Raw genomic sequence first — 24,509 nt, 5'->3', positions numbered from 1 at the left:
AATATGGAATATGTTCCGCATGCCCCTAATGGACATGTTATGGACAGATAGAGTATTCGACGATCTGAGTTGACAATATTGAATCTGAGCAAGTTAATGTGGGATTGACCTAATGCATTAACGCTTGTAGGTTTCCACGAAGGAAGTAAATTATCTTAATTTTTTAATTGTGTTGACCCCCCCCCCCCCTTTTATGGCCAATTATCAACATATTTCGTTTAATAGCTATCTTGAAAAGCGGACAGATGGGAGCTTACTGTTGACACTTACAAATATTAATTTTGTTCTTTTATCAGAAAACATTTTGTCCCTCTGTCTGAAGACATGTCTCCCTCTGTCAATAGACATTTTGTCTCTCAGTCAATAGACACTTTGTCTTCTCTTAAGTAGATTTTGTCTCTTAGTCAATAGACATTTTGTCTTCTCTTAAGTAGATATATTGCTCCTCAGTCATTAGATATTTTGCCACTGTCAGTAAACATGTCCCCATCTGTCTGTAGACATTTTGCCCTCGTCAGTAGACAGTTGTCACTACCAGTAGATATTTTGTCCTTCTGTCTGTAAACATTTTGCCTCCGTCAGTAGACATTTTGTCCCTCAGTCAATAAACATTTTGTCCTTCCTTAAGTAGACATCTTGACCCTGACAGTAGACATCATGGCCCTGCAGTAGACATTTTGTCCCTCTGTCAACAGACGTTTGTCTCTGCCAGTAGATATTTTGTCGACCTATCATTAGACAGTTTGTCCGTCTGTCTTTAGAACATTGGACCAGTCTGAAGATTTTGTTCTTTCTGTCAATAGACATTTTGTCTTTCCGTCAGTAGATATATTATCCTTCCGTCAGATATTTTGTCCCTGTCAGTAAATAATTTGTCCCTCCGTCAGTAAATATTTTGTCCCTGTCAGTAAATAGTTTGTCCGCGTCAGTAGATATTCTGTCCCTCCATGAGTAGATATTCTGTCCCTCCGTCAGTAGTTATGTTATCCCTCCGTCAGTAGATATTCTGTCTCCGTCAGTAGATATTTTATCCCTCCGTCAGTAGATATTCTGTCCCTCCGTCAGTAGATATTCTGTCTCCGTCAGTAGATATTTTGTCCCACTGTCAGTAGATATTCTGTCCCTCCGTCAGTAGATATTTTGTCCCTCCGTCAGTAGATATTTTGTCCCTCCGTCAGTAGATATTCTGTCCCTCCGTCAGTAGATATTCTGTCCCTCCGTCAGTAGATATTCTGTCCCTCCGTCAGTAGATATTCTGTCCCTCCGTCAGTAGATATTCTGTCCCTCCGTCAGTAGATATTCTGTCCCTCCGTCAGTAGATATTCTGTCCCTCCGTCAGTAGATATTTTGTCCCTTCGTCAATGGATATGTTTTCCCTCCGATAGTAGATATTTTGCCCCTCCGTTAGTAGATATTTTTTCCCTCCGATAGTAGGTAGATTGTCCCACCGGCCCGTCAGTAGATACTCTGTCCCTCCGTCAGAAGATATGTTTTCCCTCCGATAATAGATATTCTGTCCCTCCGTCAGTAGATATTCTGTCCCTCCGTCAGTAGATATTTTGTCCCTCCGTCAGTAGATATTTTGTCCCTCCGATATTAGATATTTTATCCCTCAAATAGTAGATATTTTTTCCTTCCGTCAGTAATTTTTTTGTCCCACTGCCAGTAGATATTTTGTCGACCTATCAGTAGACATTTTGTCCATCTGTCTGTAAACATCTTGTCCGTCTGTCTTTAAACAGAAGGTTGGACCAGTCTGAAGATTTTCTTCCCTCTGTCAATAAACATTTTGTCCCTTCGTCAGTAGATGTTTTGTCCCCCCGTCAGTAGATATTCTGTCCCCCCGTCAGTAGATATTCTGTCCCTCAGTCAGTAGATATTCTGTCCCCCCGTCAGTAGATATTTTGTCCCTCCGTCAGTAGATATTTTATCCCTCCGTCAGTAGATATTCTGTCCCCCCGTCAGTAGATATTTTATCCCTCCGTCAGTAGATATTTTATCCCTCCGTCAGTAGAGATTTTGTCCCTCCATCAGTAGAGATTTTATCCCTCCGTCAGTAGATATTTTGTCCCTCCGTCAGTAGATATTTGTCCCTCCGTCAGTAGATATTCTGTCCCTCCGTCAGTAGATATTCTGTCCCTCCGTCAGTAGATATTCTGTCCCTCCGTCAGTAGATATTCTGTCCCTCCGTCAGTAGATATTTTGTCCCTCCGTCAGTAGAGATTTTGTCCCTCCGTCAGTAGAGATTTTATCCCTCCGTCAGTAGATATTTTATCCCTCCGTCAGTAGATATTTTGTCCCTCCGTCAGTAGATATTCTTTCCCTCCGTCAGTAGATATTTTATCCCTCCTTCAGTAGAGATTGTGTCACTCCGTCAGTAGATATTTTATCCCTCTGTCAGTAGATATTTTATCCCTCCGTCAGTAGATATTTTATCCCTCCGTCAGTAGAGATTTTATCCCTCCGTCAGTAGAGATTTTGTCCCTCCGTCAGTAGATATTTTGTCCCTCCGTCAGTAGATATTTTATCCCTCCGTCAGTAGATATTCTGTCCCTCCGTCAGTAGATATTTTATCCCTCTGTCAGTAGATATTTTGTCCCTCAGTCAGTAGATATTTTTTCCCTCCTTCAGTAGAGATTTTGTCCCTCCGTCAGTAGATATTTTATCCCTCCGTCAGTAGATATTTTGTCCCTCCGTCAGTAGATATTCTGTCCCTCCGTCAGTAGATATTCTGTCCCTCCGTCAGTAGATATTCTGTCCCTCAATCAGTAGATATTCTGTCCCCCCGTCAGTAGATATTTTGTCCCTCCGTCAGTAGATATTTTATCCCTCCGTCAGTAGAGATTTTGTCCCTCCGTCAGTAGATATTCTGTCCCTCAGTCAGTAGATATTCTGTCCCCCCGTCAGTAGATATTTTGTCCCTCCGTCAGTAGATATTTTATCCCTCCGTCAGTAGATATTTTGTCCCCCCGTCAGTAGATATTTTATCCCTCCGTCAGTAGATATTTTATCCCTCCGTCAGAAGATATTTCGCCCCCCCCCCCCCCCCCCCCCGTCAGTAGAGATTGTGTCCCCCCGTCAGTGGATATTTTATCCCTCCGTCAGTAGATATTCTCTCCCTCCGTCAGTAGATATTTTGTCCCTCCGTCAGTAGTTATTCTGTCACTCCGTAAGTAGATATTCTGTCCCTCCGTCAGTAGATATTTTGTCCCTCCGTCAATAGATATTCTGTCCCTCCGTCAGTAGATATTCTGTCCCTCCGTCAGTAGATATTCTGTCCCTCCATCAGTAGATATTTTGTCCCTCCGTCAGTAGATATTCTGTCCCTCCGTCAGTAGATATTCTGTCCCTCCGTCAGTAGATATTCTGTCCCTCAGTCAGTAGATATTTTGTCCCCCCGTCAGTAGATATTTTATCCCTCCGTCAGTAGATATTCTGTCCCTCCGTCAGTAGATATTTTGTCCCTCCGTCAGTAGATATTTTATCCCTCGGTCAGTAGATATTCTGTCCCTCCGTCAGTAGATATTCTGTCCCTCAGTCAGTAGATATTTTGTCCCCCCCGTCAGTAGATATTTTATCCCTCCGTCAGTAGATATTCTGTCCCTCCGTCAGTAGATATTTTGTCCCTCCGTCAGTAGATATTTTATCCCTCGGTCAGTAGATATTCTGTCCCTCCGTCAGTAGATATTTTATAACTCCGTCAGTAGATAGTTTGTCCCACCGGCCCGTCAGTAGATACTCTGTCCCTCCGTCAGAAGATATGTTTTCCCTCCGTCAGTAGATATTTTATCCCTCCGTCAGTAGATATTCTGTCCCTCTGTCAGTAGATATTTTGTCCCCCCCCCCCCCCCCCCGTCAGTAGATATTTTGTCCCCCCGTCAGTAGATATTTTATCCCTCCGTCAGTAGATATTTTGTCCCTCTGTCAGTAGACATTTGATCCCTCTGTCAGTAGATATTTTATCCCTCCGTCAGTAGATATTTTGTCCCTCCGTCAGTAGATATTCTGTCCCTCTGTCAGTAGATATTTTATCCCTCCGTCAGTAGATATTCTGTCCCTCCGTCAGTAGATATTTTATCCCCCCGTCAGTAGAGATTTTGTCCCTCCGTCAGTAGATATTTTATCCCTCTGTCAGTAGATATTTTTTCCCTTTGTTTGTAGATATTTTTCCCCCCGTCAGTAGATATTTTATCCCTCTGTCAGTAGATATTTTGTCCTTCCGATAGTAGACATTCTGTCCCTCCGTGAGTCGATACCTATCAAGATAATGTGTCGTCTCTAGTTTTAGAATCTTGATCGACATCTAGAGAGTTATTTCAGTGTAATGGACAATGAACATGAAATTGCTTTGATAACAATGATTTCAGAATAAGCATACAGACCTTTTCTGTGGTTAATTTATTTTGACAGAAGCGCCTTTTTCTTTTGGGATTTAAACAAATTAACAGCCAGCTTTTCATTTCCAAACTGAAATAATCTCAACCTAAGCAGGACAATTTATAGCAGGTGTATTTATAACTATCTTTAAGAATGAATCCTATGAATGGTCAAGCCTGTGGTAAGGCTATGGTGAAAACTGTAGTTTATGTGGTTCTGGCCAAGCCTGTGGTCTATAAGGGTATGGTCAAGTCTGTGGTAAGGCTATGGTCAAGCCTGAGTCTATGTGGTTCTGGTCAAGCCTGTGGTAAGGCTATGGTCAAGCCTGTAGTTTATGTGGTTCTGGCCAAGCCTGTGGTCTATAAGGGTATGGTCAAGCCTGTGGTAAGTACGGTCAAGCTTGTAGTCTATGTGGTTCTGGTCAAGCCTGTGGTCCATTGGGCTATGACCAAGTCGGATTTACTGTGGTATTGTCAAGTTTGTAATCTATTTGGCTATGGTCAAGTCTGTGGTTTATGAGGCTATGGTCAATCTGTGGTCTATGAGGCTATGGTCAATCTGTAGTTTATGAGGCTATGGTCAAGTCACTGGTCTATGAGGCTATGGTCAATCTGTGGTCTATGAGGCTATGGTCAATCTGTGGTTTATGAGGCTATGGTCAAGTCTGGGATCTAAGGGGCTATGGTCAACTCTGTGGTTTATGAGGCTATGGTCAATCTGTGGTCTATGAGGCTATGGTCAAGTCTATTGTCTATGAGGCTATGGTCAAGTCTGGGATCTAAGGGGCTATGGTCAATCTGTGGTCTATGAGGCTATGGTCAATCTGTGGTCTATGAGGCTATGGTCAAGTCTGTTGTCTATGAGGCTATGGTCAAGTCTGTTGTCTATGAGGCTATGGTCAAGTCTGTTGTCTATGAGGCTATGGTCAATCTGTGGTCTACGAGACTTTGGTCAATCTGTGGTCTATGAGGCTATGGTCAATCTGTGGTTTATGAGACTATGGTCAAGTCTGGGATCTAAGGGGCTATGGTCAATCTGTGGTCTATGAGGCTATGGCCAATCTGTGGTTTATGAGGCTATGGTCAAGTCTGGGATCTAAGGGGCTATGGTCAACTCTGTGGTCTATGAGGCTATGGTCAATCTGTGGTCTATGAGGCTATGGTCAACTCTGTGGTCTATGAGGCTATGGCCAATCTGTGGTTTATGAGGCTATGGTCAAGTCTGGGATCTAAGGGGCTATGGTCAACTGATCTAAGGGGCTATGGTCAAGTCTGTTGTCTATGAGGCTATGGTCAATCTATGGTCTATGAGGCTATGGTCAATCTGTGGTCTATGAGGCTATGGTCAATCTGTGGTCTATGAGGCTATGGTCAATCTGTGGTCTATGAGGCTATGGTTAATCTGTGGTCTATGAGGCTATGGTCAATCTGTGGTCTATGAGGCTATGGTCAATCTGTGGTCTGTGAGGCTATGGTCAATCTGTGGTCTATGAGGCTATGGTTAATCTGTGGTCTATGAGGCTATGGTCAATCTGTGGTCTGTGAGGCTATGGTCAATCTGTGGTCTATGAGGCTATGGTTAATCTGTGGTCTATGAGGCTATGGTCAATCTGTGGTCTATGAGGCTATGGTCAATCTGTGGTCTGTGAGGCTATGGTTAATCTGTGGTCTATGAGGCTATGGTCAATCTGTGGTCTATGAGGCTATGGTCAATCTATGGTCTATGAGACTATGGTCAAGTCTGGGATCTAAGGGGCTATGGTCAACTCTGTGGTTTATGAGGCTATGGTCAAGTCTGTTGTCTATGAGGCTATGGTCAACTCTTTGGTCTATGAGGCTATGGTCAATCTGTGGTCTACGAGACTTTGGTCAATCTGTGGTCTATGAGGCTATGTTCAAGTCTGGGATCTAAGGGGCTATGGTCAATCTGTGGTCTATGAGGCTATGGTCAATCTGTGGTCTATGAGGCTATGGTCAATCTGTGGTCTATGAGGCTATTGTCAATCTGTGGTCTATGAGGCTATGGTCAATCTGTGGTCTATGAGGCTATTGTCAATCTGTGGTCTATGAGGCTATGGTCAATCTGTGGTCTATGAGGCTATGGTTAATCTGTGGTCTATGAGGCTATGGTCAATCTGTGGTCTATGAGGCTATGGTTAATCTGTGGTCTATGAGGCTATTGTCAATCTGTGGTCTATGAGGCTATGGTCAATCTGTGGTTGATGAGGCTATGGTCAATCTGTGGTCTATGAGGCTATGGTCAAGTCACTGGTCTATGAGGCTATGGTCAATCTGTGGTCTATGAGGCTATGGTCAAGTCTGTTGTCTATGAGGCTATGGTCAAGTATGTTGTCTATGAGGCTATGGTCAACTCTTTGGTCTATGAGGCTATGGTCAATCTGTGGTCTACGAGACTTTGGTCAATCTGTGGTCTATGAGGCTATGGTCAAGTCTGTTGTCTATGAGGCTATGGTCAAGTCTGTTGTCTATGAGGCTATGGTCAATCTGTGGTCTATGAGGCTATGGTCAAGTCTGGGATCTAAGGGGCTATGGTCAATCTGTGGTCTATGAGGCTATGGTCAAGTCTGGGATCTAAGGGGCTATGGTCAAGTCTGGGATCTAAGGGGCTATGGTCAAGTCTGGGATCTAAGGGGCTATGGTCAAGTCTGGGATCTAAGGGGCTATGGTCAAGTCTGGGATCTAAGGGGCTATGGTCAAGACTGGGATCTAAGGGGCTATGGTCAAGTCTGGGATCTAAGGGGCTATGGTCAAGTCTGGGATCTAAGGGGCTATGGTCAAGTCTGGGATCTAAGGGGCTATGGTCAAGTCTGGGATCTAAGGGGCAATGGTCAAGTCTGGGATCTAAGGGGCTATGGTCAACTCTTTGGTTTACGGGGTTGATATAGCCGCGTAATTAATTTTAAGAGACTATCAATAAAACTGGATTTCCACAAGGATTGGTTACAGTAAATTAAATTACATGTTTAAGGTTTGGTTTGGTTTATTTTGTTTAACGTGCTATTAACAGCTAAGGTCATTTAAGGACGGTCTCCTGTGCGTGCGATATGCATGCGTGTGGCGAGTGCGTATGTGTGTTGTGGGAGGCTGCCGTATGTTCGTGTTAAGTCTCCTTGTGATAGCCGGAACTTTTGCCAATTTATAGTGTTACCTCACTGAAGTACATGTTTACTGCCGAAGGCACCCAGCAGCACACCCCATCCGGTCATATTATACTGATAACGGTCGAACCAGTCGTCCCACTCCTAATATGATGAGCGCTAAGCAGGAGCAGCAACTACCATTTTTAAAGACTCTTGTACGTCTCGGCTAGGGGACAGAACCCAAAGTCTTCCTCACAGCGGCGAACGCTAAGGATTAACTGGAATATATATATATTTTTTGTCTTATGGGGACATTATAATAATATGCTTCAAACTAAAAAAGTTGGCAGCATTTTAACCACACATCAGATCATGTGTACATCAATCTAAACGGTGGTTAAATTGATAAAGAAACGTTGTACCGTGCAACTTCCGAAAACCGAACCACTGTTAGAAACTACGACTATAGTCATTTGCCTTTCTCATATAATCTGCAATATATACATTGATTAACTTTCATAATATTCATATTATTTAGACAAACCAAGTTCTCTACGTAAGTACGTGCCGGTTTGTAACTGGGTACATTCTAACAAAACATCGTCCGACCAATTATATCCGGAAATAGACCGGCCATTTCGATCAACTTTTCCAAACCGAACCCTCTGTAAACCGAACAAATATCCATGTCCCATACATGTTCGGTTTATAGAGGTTCCACTGTATTTGATAACAATGATTTATGAAAAAACACACACTTTTTTCTGATGCATCGTCAAACTCCACGTTCACCTAGGCGGCCTGGGTTCGATTCCTCAATTCAACAGCTACAGCAGGCATATTCTTAACCCGCCCCGCCCCGCTTATGTACAGGTTTCAAAAATGTTGTAAAATAAATTAAGTTTATATAAATATGATGAGTTCAACATGATTTTCTTACAATTACTTGGCTCATAGTCAAGACACGTCAAGATCGGGGACGTTTTTTTTTTATTCTTAATGCTCAGCGATTCACGAAGAAAACCTTAATCTACAAGATATACATACATTTAAAATATGTAAAGGGCATTATAAACACGGATACTTATGAAATAACATTCAACAGTTTCATTCGAAAATCTAGAAAAAATGTGTTATCAATGAATCAATTTTAAAAAAAAGTTGTTTGTAGTCCGAGATAGAACGGACTTGGTAATTTTGTATGGACTAATTTTACTAATTCTAAAAGTTTATAGTTTATATATGATGCTTTGAATTTTGAAGAAAAAAAATCAAGCTTGCCATGCTTGACTACAGCTTTCTATTTTACTACTACAACAAATTTCGTCTAAGTATTGGAAGTCATCCAGGCGTGACCGTCTATTTCGCCGCCTACATGTAGCTATATACGGACATATACAGGTGTATACAGTATACAAGGGTAGTAGTACCCAGCTCGGGGTATTGTCCTTGACTTTCCTTTTTAGCCCCAGTCCAATTTTCGACTGGACTATTGTGTGACCGTTGTGGACATCACATGCTTGGACGGCCGTAGATGAAGATTTCGGTAATAGCTGACTTTTGATGTATTGGGCTTGCTGTGTTGTGTAGTTTATCGCCAAAACAAATAATACAATAGATCCGGGATTATGACAGAAGTTTGAAACTTAATTATTTTTAGCCTGTTTTCAATCGTGTTCACTGTTTGGGCTATGGAGTATCCGAGCATGTGAACATGTGTCGTACGTAATTACATGTGTCGTACGTAATTACATATGTTGTACGTAATTACATATGTCAGGCGTTACATGTACTTGTGCTTATTCAATAGGATGTTAGCTGATCTAAGGATTTTTCCAAAGGTAAGTAAACTTTTTAAACTACAGTAAACTTTGAGTTTGAATATATGCCATATGTTGCCATTCCGCTATGGTTCTGACGAGTTGTTCACACTCGGCAGTGTCGCTATTGTCATACAATGTATGTTATTTATAGGTATGTATTGTGACAGTTGTGGAATTCATTGTAAATCAAGCGAACCTTATGTGAAGTTCAAACTCGGCTCTGTTGAAAAGGCAACTGACTTCGGACGTAATTCAATCAGGATTTTTGTCGTCTGCTCATGCTAACGATATCAGTTACACCATTGCTTCTACTTGCTGTCTGTCTGTCCTTCCTGTATATCCTATATATTCTGTTTTCTATACTGTCCCTCCTTCCTGTATATCCTATATATTCTGTTTTCTATACTGTCCCTCCTTCCTGTATATCCTATATATTCTGTTTTCTATACTGTCCCTCCTTCCTGTATATCCTATATATTCTGTTTTCTATACTGTCCCTCCTTCCTGTATATCCTATATATTCTGTTTTCTATACTGTCTGTCTGTCCTTCCTGTATATCCTATATATTCTGTTTTCTATACTGTCTGTCTGTCCTTCCTGTATATCCTATATATTCTGTTTTCTATACTGTCCCTCCTTCCTGTATATCCTATATATTCTGTTTTCTATACTGTCTGTCTGTCCTTCCTGTATATCCTATATATTCTGTTTTCTATACTGTCTGTCTGTCCTTCCTGTATATCCTATATATTCTGTTTTCTATACTGTCCCTCCTTCCTGTATATCCTATATATTCTGTTTTCTATACTGTCTGTCTGTCCTTCCTGTATATCCTATATATTCTGTTTTCTATACTGTCTGTCTCTCCTTCCTGTATATCCTATATACTCTGTTTTCTATACTGTCTGTCCTTCCTGTATATCCTATATATTCTGTTTTCTATACTGTCCCTCCTTCCTGTATATCCTATATATTCTGTTTTCTATACTGTCCCTCCTTCCTGTATATCCTATATATTCTGTTTTCTATACTGTCCCTCCTTCCTGTATATCCTATATATTCTGTTTTCTATACTGTCTGTCTGTCCTTCCTGTATATCCTATATATTCTGTTTTCTATACTGTCTGTCTGTCCTTCCTGTATATCCTATATATTCTGTTTTCTATACTGTCCCTCCTTCCTGTATATCCTATATATTCTGTTTTCTATACTGTCTGTCTGTCCTTCCTGTATATCCTATATATTCTGTTTTCTATACTGTCTGTCTGTCCTTCCTGTATATCCTATATATTCTGTTTTCTATACTGTCCCTCCTTCCTGTATATCCTATATATTCTGTTTTCTATACTGTCTGTCTGTCCTTCCTGTATATCCTATATATTCTGTTTTCTATACTGTCTGTCTCTCCTTCCTGTATATCCTATATATTCTGTTTTCTATACTGTCCCTCCTTCCTGTATATCCTATATATTCTGTTTTCTATATACTGTCTGTCTCTCCTTCCTGTATATCCTATAGTATTCTGTTTTCTATACTGTCTGTCTGTCCTTCCTGTATATCCTATATATTCTGTTTTCTATACTGTCTGTCCTTCCTGTATATCCTATATATTCTGTTTTCTATACTGTCCCTCCTTCCTGTATATCCTATATATTCTGTTTTCTATACTGTCCATCCTTCCTGTATATCCTATATATTCTGTTTTCTATACTGTCTGTCTGTCCTTCCTGTATATCCTCTATATTCTGTTTTCTATACTGTCTGTCTCTCCTTCCTGTATATCCTATATATTCTGTTTTCTATACTGTCTGTCCTTCCTGTATGTCCTATATATTCTGTTTTCTATACTGTCCCTCCTTCCTGTATATCCTATATATTCTGTTTTCTATATACTGTCTGTCTCTCCTTCCTGTATATCCTATAGTATTCTGTTTTCTATACTGTCTGTCTGTCCTTCCTGTATATCCTATATATTCTGTTTTCTATACTGTCTGTCTCTCCTTCCTGTATATCCTATATATTCTGTTTTCTATACTGTCTGTCCTTCCTGTATATCCTATATATTCTGTTTTCTATACTGTCCCTCCTTCCTGTATATCCTATATATTCTGTTTTCTATACTGTCTGTCTGTCCTTCCTGTATATCCTCTATATTCTGTTTTCTATACTGTCTGTCTCTCCTTCCTGTATATCCTATATATTCTGTTTTCTATACTGTCTGTCCTTCCTGTATGTCCTATATATTCTGTTTTCTATACTGTCCCTCCTTCCTGTATATCCTATATATTCTGTTTTCTATATACTGTCTGTCTCTCCTTCCTGTATATCCTATAGTATTCTGTTTTCTATACTGTCTGTCTGTCCTTCCTGTATATCCTATATATTCTGTTTTCTATACTGTCTGTCTCTCCTTCCTGTATATCCTATATATTCTGTTTTCTATACTGTCTGTCCTTCCTGTATATCCTATATATTCTGTTTTCTATACTGTCCCTCCTTCCTGTATATCCTATATATTCTGTTTTCTATACTGTCTGTCCTTCCTGTATATCCTATATATTCTGTTTTCTATACTGTCCCTCCTTCCTGTATATCCTATATATTCTGTTTTCTATACTGTCTGTCCTTCCTGTATATCCTATATATTCTGTTTTCTATACTGTCTGTCCCTCCTTCCTGTATATCCTATATATTCTGTTTTCTATACTGTCTGTCCTTCCTGTATATCCTATATATTCTGTTTTCTATACTGTCCCTCCTTCCTGTATATCCTATATATTCTGTTTTCTATACTGTCTGTCTGTCCCTCCTGTATATCCTATATATTCTGTTTTCTATACTGTCTGTCCCTCCTTCCTGTATATCCTATATATTCTGTTTTCTATACTGTCCCTCCTTCCTGTATATCCTATATATTCTGTTTTCTATACTGTCCCTCCTTCCTGTATATCCTATATATTCTGTTTTCTATACTGTCTGTCCCTCCTTCCTGTATATCCTATATATTCTGTTTTCTATACTGTCTCTCCTTCCTGTATATCCTATATATTCTGTTTTCTATACTGTCTGTCCCTCCTTCCTGTATATCCTATATATTCTGTTTTCTATACTGTCTGTCTGTCCTTCCTGTATATCCTATATATTCTGTTTTCTATACTGTCTGTCCCTCCTTCCTGTATATCCTATATATTCTGTTTTCTATACTGTCCCTCCTTCCTGTATATCCTATACATTCTGTTTTCTATACTGTCTGTCTGTCCTTCCTGTATATCCTATATATTCTGTTTTCTATACTGTCTGTCCCTCCTTCCTGTATATCCTATATATTCTGTTTTCTATACTGTCCCTCCTTCCTGTATATCCTATATATTCTGTTTTCTATACTGTCTGTCCTTCCTGTATATCCTATATATTCTGTTTTCTATATACTGTCTGTCTCTCCTTCCTGTATATCCTATATATTCTGTTTTCTATACTGTCCCTCCTTCCTGTATATCCTATATATTCTGTTTTCTATACTGTCTGTCTGTCCTTCCTGTATATCCTATATATTCTGTTTTCTATACTGTCTGTCCTTCCTGTATATCCTATATATTCTGTTTTCTATACTGTCCCTCCTTCCTGTATATATTCTGTTTTCTATACTGTCTCTCCTTCCTGTATATACTATATATTCTGTTTTCTATACTGTCTGTCCCTCCTTCCTGTATATCCTATATATTCTGTTTTCTATACTGTCTGTCCCTCCTTCCTGTATATCCTATACATTCTGTTTTCTATACTGTCCCTCCTTCCTGTATATCCTATATATTCTGTTTTCTATACTGTCTGTCTCTCCTTCCTGTATATCCTATATATTCTGTTTTCTATACTGTCCCTCCTTCCTGTATATCCTATATATTCTGTTTTCTATACTGTCTGTCTGTCCTTCCTGTATATCCTATATATTCTGTTTTCTATACTGTCTGTCCTTCCTGTATATCCTATATATTCTGTTTTCTATACTGTCCCTCCTTCCTGTATATATTCTGTTTTCTATACTGTCTCTCCTTCCTGTATATACTATATATTCTGTTTTCTATACTGTCCCTCCTTCCTGTATATCCTATATATTCTGTTTTCTATACTGTCTGTCTGTCCTTCCTGTATATCCTATATATTCTGTTTTCTATACTGTCTGTCCTTCCTGTATATCCTATATATTCTGTTTTCTATACTGTCCCTCCTTCCTGTATATATTCTGTTTTCTATACTGTCTGTCCCTCCTTCCTGTATATCCTATATATTCTGTTTTCTATACTGTCTCTCCTTCCTGTATATCCTATGTATTCTGTTTTCTATACTGTCTCTCCTTCCTGTATATCCTATATATTCTGTTTTCTATACTGTCTGTCCTTCCTGTGTATCCTATATATTCTGTTTTCTATACTGTCTCTCCTTCCTGTATATCCTATGTATTCTGTTTTCTATACTGTCTCTCCTTCCTGTATATCCTATATATTCTGTTTTCTATACTGTCCCTCCTTCCTGTATATCCTATATATTCTGTTTTCTATACTGTCCCTCCTTCCTGTATATCCTATATATTCTGTTTTCTATACTGTCTGTCCCTCCTTCCTGTATATCCTATATATTCTGTTTTCTATACTGTCCCTCCTTCCTGTATATCCTATATATTCTGTTTTCTATACTGTCTGTCCTTCCTGTATATCCTATATATTCTGTTTTCTATACTGTCCCTCCTTCCTGTATATCCTATATATTCTGTTTTCTATACTGTCTGTCCCTCCTTCCTGTATATCCTATATAATCTGTTTTCTATACTGCCCCTCCTTCCTGTATATCCTATATATTCTGTTTTCTATACTGTCTGTCCTTCCTGTATATCCTATATATTCTGTTTTCTATACTGTCCCTCCTTCCTGTATATCCTATATATTCTGTTTTCTATACTGTCTGTCCTTCCTGTATATCCTATATATTCTGTTTTCTATACTGTCTCTCCTTCCTGTATATCCTATTATTCTGTTTTCTATACTGTCTGTCCCTCCTTCCTGTATATCCTATATATTCTGTTTTCTATACTGTCCCTCCTTCCTGTATATCCTATATATTCTGTTTTCTATACTGTCTGTCCCTCCTTCCTGTATATCCTATATATTCTGTTTTCTATACTGTCCCTCTTTCCTGTATATCCTATATATTCTGTTTTCTATACTGTCTGTCCCTCCTTCCTGTATATCCTATATATTCTGTTTTCTATACTGTCCGTCCCTCCTTCCTGTATATCCTATATATTCTGTTTTCTATACTGTCCCTCTTTCCTGTATATCCTATATATTCTGTTTGCTATACTGTCTGTCTGTCCTTCCTGTATATCCTATATATTCTGTTTTCTATACTGTCCCTCCTTCCTGTATATCCTATATATTCTGTTTTCTATACTGTCTCTCCTTCCTGTATATCCTATATATTCTGTTTTCTATACTGTCTGTCTGTCCTTCCTGTATATCCTATATATTCTGTTTTCTATACTGTCCCTCCTTCCTGTATATCCTATATATTCTGTTTTCTATACTGTCCCTCCTTCCTGTATATCCTATATATTCTGTTTTCTATACTGTCTGTCTCTCCTTCCTGTATATCCTATATATTCTGTTTTCTATACTGTCCATCCCTCCTTCCTGTATATCCTATATATTCTGTTTTCTATACTGTCCCTCTTTCCTGTATATCCTATATATTCTGTTTGCTATACTGTCTGTCTGTCCTTCCTGTATATCCTATATATTCTGTTTTCTATACTGTCCCTCCTTCCTGTATATCCTATATATTCTGTTTTCTATACTGTCTCTCCTTCCTGTATATCCTATATATTCTGTTTTCTATACTGTCTGTCTGTCCTTCCTGTATATCCTATATATTCTGTTTTCTATACTGTCCCTCCTTCCTGTATATCCTATATATTCTGTTTTCTATACTGTCCCTCCTTCCTGTATATCCTATATATTCTGTTTTCTATACTGTCTGTCTCTCCTTCCTGTATATCCTATATATTCTGTTTTCTATACTGTCCCTCCTTCCTGTATATCCTATATATTCTGTTTTCTATACTGTCTGTCTCTCCTTCCTGTATATCCTATATATTCTGTTTTCTATACTGTCCCTCCTTCCTGTATATCCTATATATTCTGTTTTCTATACTGTCTGTCTGTCCTTCCTGTATATCCTATATATTCTGTTTTCTATACTGTCTGTCCTTCCTGTATATCCTATATATTCTGTTTTCTATACTGTCCCTCCTTCCTGTATATATTCTGTTTTCTATACTGTCTCTCCTTCCTGTATATACTATATATTCTGTTTTCTATACTGTCCCTCCTTCCTGTATATCCTATATATTCTGTTTTCTATACTGTCTGTCTGTCCTTCCTGTATATCCTATATATTCTGTTTTCTATACTGTCTGTCCTTCCTGTATATCCTATATATTCTGTTTTCTATACTGTCCCTCCTTCCTGTATATATTCTGTTTTCTATACTGTCTGTCCCTCCTTCCTGTATATCCTATATATTCTGTTTTCTATACTGTCTCTCCTTCCTGTATATCCTATGTATTCTGTTTTCTATACTGTCTCTCCTTCCTGTATATCCTATATATTCTGTTTTCTATACTGTCTGTCCTTCCTGTGTATCCTATATATTCTGTTTTCTATACTGTCTCTCCTTCCTGTATATCCTATGTATTCTGTTTTCTATACTGTCTCTCCTTCCTGTATATCCTATATATTCTGTTTTCTATACTGTCCCTCCTTCCTGTATATCCTATATATTCTGTTTTCTATACTGTCCCTCCTTCCTGTATATCCTATATATTCTGTTTTCTATACTGTCTGTCCCTCCTTCCTGTATATCCTATATATTCTGTTTTCTATACTGTCCCTCCTTCCTGTATATCCTATATATTCTGTTTTCTATACTGTCTGTCCTTCCTGTATATCCTATATATTCTGTTTTCTATACTGTCCCTCCTTCCTGTATATCCTATATATTCTGTTTTCTATACTGTCTGTCCCTCCTTCCTGTATATCCTATATAATCTGTTTTCTATACTGCCCCTCCTTCCTGTATATCCTATATATTCTGTTTTCTATACTGTCTGTCCTTCCTGTATATCCTATATATTCTGTTTTCTATACTGTCCCTCCTTCCTGTATATCCTATATATTCTGTTTTCTATACTGTCTGTCCTTCCTGTATATCCTATATATTCTGTTTTCTATACTGTCTCTCCTTCCTGTATATCCTATTATTCTGTTTTCTATACTGTCTGTCCCTCCTTCCTGTATATCCTATATATTCTGTTTTCTATACTGTCCCTCCTTCCTGTATATCCTATATATTCTGTTTTCTATACTGTCTGTCCCTCCTTCCTGTATATCCTATATATTCTGTTTTCTATACTGTCCCTCTTTCCTGTATATCCTATATATTCTGTTTTCTATACTGTCTGTCCCTCCTTCCTGTATATCCTATATATTCTGTTTTCTATACTGTCCGTCCCTCCTTCCTGTATATCCTATATATTCTGTTTTCTATACTGTCCCTCTTTCCTGTATATCCTATATATTCTGTTTTCTATACTGTCTGTCTGTCCTTCCTGTATATCCTATATATTCTGTTTTCTATACTGTCCCTCCTTCCTGTATATCCTATATATTCTGTTTTCTATACTGTCTCTCCTTCCTGTATATCCTATATATTCTGTTTTCTATACTGTCTGTCTGTCCTTCCTGTATATCCTATATATTCTGTTTTCTATACTGTCCCTCCTTCCTGTATATCCTATATATTCTGTTTTCTATACTGTCCCTCCTTCCTGTATATCCTATATATTCTGTTTTCTATACTGTCTGTCTCTCCTTCCTGTATATCCTATATATTCTGTTTTCTATACTGTCCATCCTTCCTGTATATCCTATATATTCTGTTTTCTATACTGTCTGTCTCTCCATCCTGTACATCCTATATATTCTGTTTTCTATACTGTCCCTCCTTCCTGTATATCCTATATATTCTGTTTTCTATACTGTCTGTCTCTCCTTCCTGTATATCCTATATATTCTGTTTTCTATACTGTCTGTCCTTCCTGTATATCCTATATATTCTGTTTTCTATACTGTCTCTCCTTCCTGTATATCCTATATATTCTGTTTTCTATACTGTCTGTCCTTCCTGTATATCCTATATATTCTGTTTTCTATACTGTCCCTCGATCCTTCCTGTATATCCTATATATTCTGTTTTCTATACTATCTGTCCATCCTTCCTGTATATCCTATATATTCTGTTTTCTATATACTGTCTGTCTGTCCTTCCTGTATATCCTATATATTCTGTTTTCTATACTGTCTGTCTCTCCTTCCTGTATATCCTATATATTCTGTTTTCTATACTGTCTGTCTTTTTTCTTCGTCCTCAAGGTATGCCTGATATTTGTCTGTCTTTGATCCTATTTGATCAACTATATTCTGTTTTTACAGTGTTTACATTTGGACGTATTTCTTCATACTTGTAAACTCTGTTAAAATTCAAAATGCCGATGAATGAATATGATGATAAAGATCTTATCAGGTGATGTGTACTACGTTTTAAATTGATGTATAAATTGTTGGAGTTTAAAACATGTTGCCCGTAAATGGTACACAGATGGGATAGTCATGTGACTCCATTACTATACATTAGCGTTTCCATCTCGTGGTAACATCGGGATGAGCCGCTTGACTTCCACCAGGTTTATCTAAACACTGGTTGATCATGGTCATGAAAATTCCCTTTGACAAGTGTATCAGACACCTGTTGATTTTTTGACTGAAGTAATTAAATTTACATCCCTCTGAGGGAAATATTTCATCTCTAACTGTATACTATATTATATATGTTTTATACAGACATATCTGTAAGTAAAACCTGAATATAAAACCTTCTATACATAGCGCCTAGTTATAACTGAATTCAGGCCGTGATAGTTCATTTGGTTATAGTTAAAATAAGTGCTAGCTGGTTGATAATCCCTGCCAATGTTGGTTTGTGATTCTCGAACAAGACACCGTACCCTAATTGCTTTGGATGACATGCAACACGCCTCATGTATGTTAATTGATCAGTGAGGTAGTCACCAACTACAACAATGATACCTCACCTCAAAATGACCCTGACTGTTGACAGGAAAATAAACAAAGCAAGCAAACAAATAAACAAACAAATAACTGAATCAGTCTGTCTATATAACTAAAAATCTTATAATCTAATAATTCCTGTCTATATACCTGTGTATAACTAAATCTACATATGTATATAAAAAAAACATGACTATAAAACCTGTCTATACTGACCAACTGTCTATACTGACCAACTGTCTATACTGACCAACTGTCTATACTGATCTCCCTGTCTATACTGACCAACTGTCTATACTGATTAACCAACTGTCTATACTGACTACCTATCCATAACTGAATCTGCCTGTTTATGTAACCTAAAACCTGATTATCAAAACATGTCTTTATTTAGTTTACCGACTACCTGTCTGTATCAACTACCTGTTTATATATAGCTAAAACCTGACAATAAAACCTGTTTATATTGACCCCATGTCTATATCAACCACCTGTTTGTCTATATCAACCATCTGTGTATATATACCAACCACTTGCCGATAACCAAAACCTGACTATAAAACCTGTTTAAATTGACCTCCTGCAGTCTATAACTGAATATGCCTGTCTGTATAGCTGAAACCTTACTATCGAAACCTGTCCATTCCGACTACCTGTCTATACCGATCACCTGTCTATAACTGAATCTACCTGTTTGTGTAACTAAAACCTTACTATCAAAACCTGTCCATTCCGACTATCTGTCTATACCGATCACCTGTCTATAACTGAATCTGCCTTTCTACAGTATAACTAAAACCTTACTATCAAAACTTGTCTATACCGACTACCTGTCTGTATCAATCACCTGTCTATAACTGAATCTACCTGTTTGTATAACTAAAACTTTACTATCAAAACCTGTCCATTCCGACTATCTGTCTGTATCGATCACCTGTCTATAACTGAATCTGCCTTTCTACAGTATAACTAAAACCTTACTATCAAAACCTGTCCATTCCGACTATCTGTCTATATCGATCACCTGTCTATAACTGAATCTACCTGTTTGTATAACTAAAACTTTACTATCAAAACCTGTCCATTCCGACTATCTGTCTATATCGATCACCTGTCTTATTATAACTGAATATGTCTATGTAACTAAAAACTGACTATAAAACCTGTCTATACTGACCAGCTATCTATAAAACCTGTCTATGATAACCACCTGTCTTTTAATATAACTGAATCAGCCTGTCTACGTATAGCTAGAACCTGACTATCCACTTTAAATACATCAAGACCTTGTATAGAGATGGTGATGAAGTGTTTTGAACTTCTTATATCTTTACTATTTAACAATACTGTCATTGTTGTTTTTAAGAAGTGTGAAAACATGTAACTTTAGGAAGTGAAATAGCGCAGTAGCTAGGGAATGTTTATGATGCTCTATTAAGATGTATATTGTTGAGATTTTCCCTGTTTTGACAGTCGTCGTGGTCCAGTAAGTGTGAAATGGGTCTACAGTGTACAGTATTGTTTGTCTCTCCTGTAAAGCCTGGGTCTACAGTGTACAGTATTGTTTGTCTCTCCTGTAAAGCCTGGGTCTACAGTGTACAGTATTGTTTGTCTCTCCTGTAAAGCCTGGGTCTACAGTGTACAGTATTGTTTGTCTCTCCTGTAAAGCCTGGGTCTACAGTGTACAGTATTGTTTGTCTCTCCTGTTAAGCCTGGGTTTACATTGTACAGTATTGTTTGTCTCTCCTGTTAAGCCTGGGTCTACAGTGTACAGTATTGTTTGTCTCTCCTGTAAAGCCTGGGTCTACAGTGTACAGTATTGTTTGTCTCTCCTGTAAAGCCTGGGTCTACAGTGTACAGTATTGTTTGTCTCTCCTGTAAAGCCTGGGTCTACAGTGTACAGTATTGTTTGTCTCTCCTGTTAAGCCTGGGTCTACAGTGTACAGTATTGTTTGTCTCTCCTGTAAAGCCTGGGTCTACAGTGTACAGTATTGTTTGTCTCTCCTGTAAATCCTGGGTCTACAGTGTACAGTATTGTTTGTCTCTCCTGTAAATCCTGGGTCTACAGTGTACAGTATTGTTTGTCTCTCCTGTAAAGCCTGGGTCTACAGTGTACAGTATTGTTTGTCTCTCCTGTAAAGCCTGGGTCTACAGTGTACAGTATTGTTTGTCTCTCCTGTTAAGCCCGGGTCTACAGTGTACAGTATTGTTTGTCTCTCCTGTAAAGCCTGGGTCTACAGTGTACAGTATTGTTTGTCTCTCCTGTAAAGCCTGGGTCTACAGTGTACAGTATTGTTTGTCAGTCCTGTAAAGCCCGGGTCTACAGTGTACAGTATTGTTTGTCTCTCCTGTAAAGCCTGGGTCTACAGTGTACAGTATTGTTTGTCTCTCCTGTAAAGCCTGGGTCTACAGTGTACAGTATTGTTTGTCTCTCCTGTAAAGCCTGGGTCTACAGTGTACAGTATTGTTTGTCTCTCCTGTAAAGCCAAAGTAGATCTACTGTCTACTCCATAGATCATATTAACATCCCCAACAACATGACAATAACACTGTCTACTATCTTAATGTGTCTGGGAATGACTTTGTATAATCTACAGATTTTATCAAGTAAAAATATTTATTTTTTAACACTGTTAACACTGTTCTAGATTGTCATTGGCAAAAAATTAAAGTTTGAATTATACCTTGAAGTTTTATACCAGGTCGATACAGAATACAAGAATTTTTATTTAGCTTTTTACTCAAAACAGTGTAACTACAATTAGCATAGTGGTCATGATGCTTACAACATTCGTAGATGAATAAAATTAGGTTATTAAACTTATTAATTTATCGTATAACTTACAACAATTGTACACAAAGTTACTTCAAAACAAGCTTATCAATTCATCATATAACTTTCAACAATCGTGGATGAAGTTATCGCAGAATAAACTTATCAATTTATCGTATTACATTTGACAAACATGGGCGAAGTTATCACAGAAAAAACTTACTATTTTCTCAGAATTAATTTTCAAACTTATATATCGTATTATACCCTTTACCAGAAAATGTAGATCAAGCCACAAATTAATCAGTTTGGAAAACCATTTTGACGAGTAACTTCACAACATCAATGCTATAATAATACATGTATCTTTGTTTAGATATTATATGGACTACGTACGATCTGAAAATTGGAACATTTCTGTTTGTTTGGTCAGATTATCGTAGTCGAATAACCGGAAAATACGACTTTTCCAACCCAATTAAACAATTTTTTTAACATGATTCAAAAGAAAATGGTTTTGGTTTTTGAATTTTTATCCCGATTAACGAAATACCCTATTAATTTAGGCATTACCCGGGCCGATTAAGTGGAATGTTCTGTATATAAAGAGACAATCATGCCTGCATTCAGAAAGTTATTTGATGAAATATTTAAAATACATTGTACTTAGAACACTAATTTGCATACATGGAAGTGGTTGAAGTCATGCGTTTTGATCTTGTTAATTGCTAAAATTTGAATGATAATTCTCAAGGTCAAATTATTCCAGTGAATTACTAAAGGTTTATAATGTCTTAAAGATGTAATTTGTTTAAATAATCCGCTTATCAATAGCGTGTTTTTTCTATTGCTTACAGCACAATGAGTGTTTAATCCCAGAACTTGTGTAAGTGTGACTGTTCCTAATGTGCTGTAATACAAACGGTCTAAACGGATTACTGTAAGACAATTTGGACATTTACTGGTTGGGGACAAGACCTTAAGCTAGGTGAAATCAATTTTCACTCAGTATGGACTTCTGCATAACAGTTCTAACTACAATGTACATGTATATCATAGATAGATAGAAGTGTAGACCAAGGCTCACAGTGGTTTATAGTAAAACAGGTCCTGCTAATTGGACAGAAGACTATCTAAGTCTCAAGACAAATTTTATTTGAGACAGAATACTGGTCTCTCAAGACAGGTTTTACTATAGACAGAATGCTGGTCTCTCAAGACAGGTTTTACTATAGAAAGAAAGCTGGTCTCTCAAGACAGGTTTTACTATAGACAGAATGCTGGTCCCTCAAGACAGGTTTTACTGTAGACAGAATGCTGGTCCCTCAAGACAGGTTTTACTATAGACAGAATGCTGGTCTCTCAAGACAGGTTTAACTGTAGACAGAAAGCTGGTCTCTCATGACAGGTTTTACTGTAGACAGAATGCTGGTCTCTCAAGACAGGTTATACTAAAGACAGAATGCTGGTCTCTCATGACAGGTTTTACTATAGACAGAAAGCTGGTCTCTCACCACAGGTTTAACTGTAGACAAAATGCTGGTCTCTCATGATGGGTTTAACGGTAGACAAAATGCTGCTCTCTCAAGACAGGTTTTACTATAGACAGAAGGCTGGTCTCTTAAGACAGGTTTTACTGTAGACAGAATGCTGGTCTCTCAAGACAGGTTTTACTGTAGACAGAATGCTGGTCTCTCATGACAGGTTTTACTGTACACAGAATGCTGCTCTCTCAAGACAGGTTTTACTATAAAGACAGAATGCTGGTCTCTCATGACAGGTTTTACTGTAGACAGAATGCTGGTCTCTCAAGACAGGTTTTACTGTAGACAGAATGCTGGTCTCTCATGACAGGTTTTACTGTACACAGAATGATGGTCTCTCAAGACAGGTTTTTCTAGAGACAGAAAGCTGGTTTCTCAAGACCGAATTACTTGTCTGGATCTCTTAAGACAGGTTTTACTATCTGGACAGAAGGACTTGTCTGGATCTCTTAAGACAGGTTTTACTATCTGGACAGAGGGACTTGTCAGTATCTCTTAAGACAGGTTTTACTAGAGACAGAAGGACAATTGTCTGGATCTCTTAAGACAGGTTTTACTAGAGACAGAAGGACTCGTCTGGATCTCTTAAGACAGGTTTTACTAGAGACAGAAGGACTCGTCTGGATCTCTTAAGACAGGTTTTACTAGAGACAGAAGGACTCGTCTGGATCTCTCAAGACAGGTTTTACTAGAGACAGAAGGACTTGTCAGTATCTCTTCAGACAGGTTTTACTATAGACAGAAGGACTTGTCAGTATCTCTTAAGACAGGTTTTACTAGAGACAGAAGGACAATTGTCTTCATCTCTTAAGACAGGTTTTACTCTAGACAGAAGGACTCGTCTGGATCTCTTAAGACAGGTTTTACTATAGACAGAAGGACTTGTCAGTATCTCTTAAGACAGGTTTTACTAGAGACAGAAGGACTCGTCTGGATCTCTTAAGACAAGTTTTACTATAGACAGAAGGACTTGTCTTGATCTCTTAAGACAGGTTTTACTCTTGACAGAAGGACAATTGTCTGGATCTCTTAAGACAAGTTTTACTATAGACAGAAGGACTTGTCTAGATATCTAAGACAGGATCTTAATTTATACCATTTCAAAAATGATATTAGTTATAGATAGTGTTTCTGTAGATGTGACTGTAAAATTTCCAAATGATCAAAATCTTCATTTAAACAGAGAAAATGATATATCTCATCAATTAGGAAACTCCATTTTTTTAACATTATTTCTATTCTGACATTTCTGAAAAAAAGTTAAAATGTCTCCGTGTTTTCTGTACAGCCGTGTGTTAACATCCACACATAAAAGTCAAGGACCTATTATTATGTCTTGTTATTGTGATATTTTATGAGGTGTTTCTTTGAATTTATGAACCACAAAATTCCTATCAGGCCTGTGAATAGGTGTACACACAAGGCCAATGTGACAGTTTTTAGATTGCCCTACACTTCTACAGAGGCAACATTCCTTCGCGTGAAATCCACATGAAATTCATGTGAAAATTTTCATGTGAATTTCACGGAAAAAGACAAAAATGTGAAATTATGAATTTTTTCACATGAAATTCCATGTGAATTGAATTTCATGTGAAAAAATTTCACATGAAGGAATATTGTCTTTGAACTGAGTAGCCCCACAGAATTTGTCGTGTTCAACTATGCATGCATTGGCAAAACTTTCACCAAGATAGAAAGAAAATCAACAC

At 38.0% G+C, this 24,509-nt stretch overlaps 1 protein-coding gene across 1 annotated transcript in view; it reads left to right on the top strand.

Moving 5' to 3' along the window:
• The first annotated feature begins 8,958 nt into the window (after positions 1–8,958).
• Positions 8,959–24,509, top strand: part of LOC117318172 (titin homolog) — a 142,062-nt gene continuing 126,511 nt past the window's right edge. Inside the window, exon 1 of the mRNA XM_033873193.1 lies at positions 8,959–9,318. The gene's annotated coding sequence lies outside the window, so the exon portion shown is untranslated. The remainder of the gene's footprint in view (positions 9,319–24,509) is intronic.

Source organism: Pecten maximus, chromosome 19 (genome assembly GCF_902652985.1).
Source record: "Pecten maximus chromosome 19, xPecMax1.1, whole genome shotgun sequence".
Taxonomy (NCBI): Eukaryota; Metazoa; Mollusca; class Bivalvia; order Pectinida; family Pectinidae; genus Pecten; species Pecten maximus.
The sequence above is the reverse complement of the archived record's forward strand: the minus strand, read 5'-3'. Positions and strand labels throughout refer to the sequence as shown.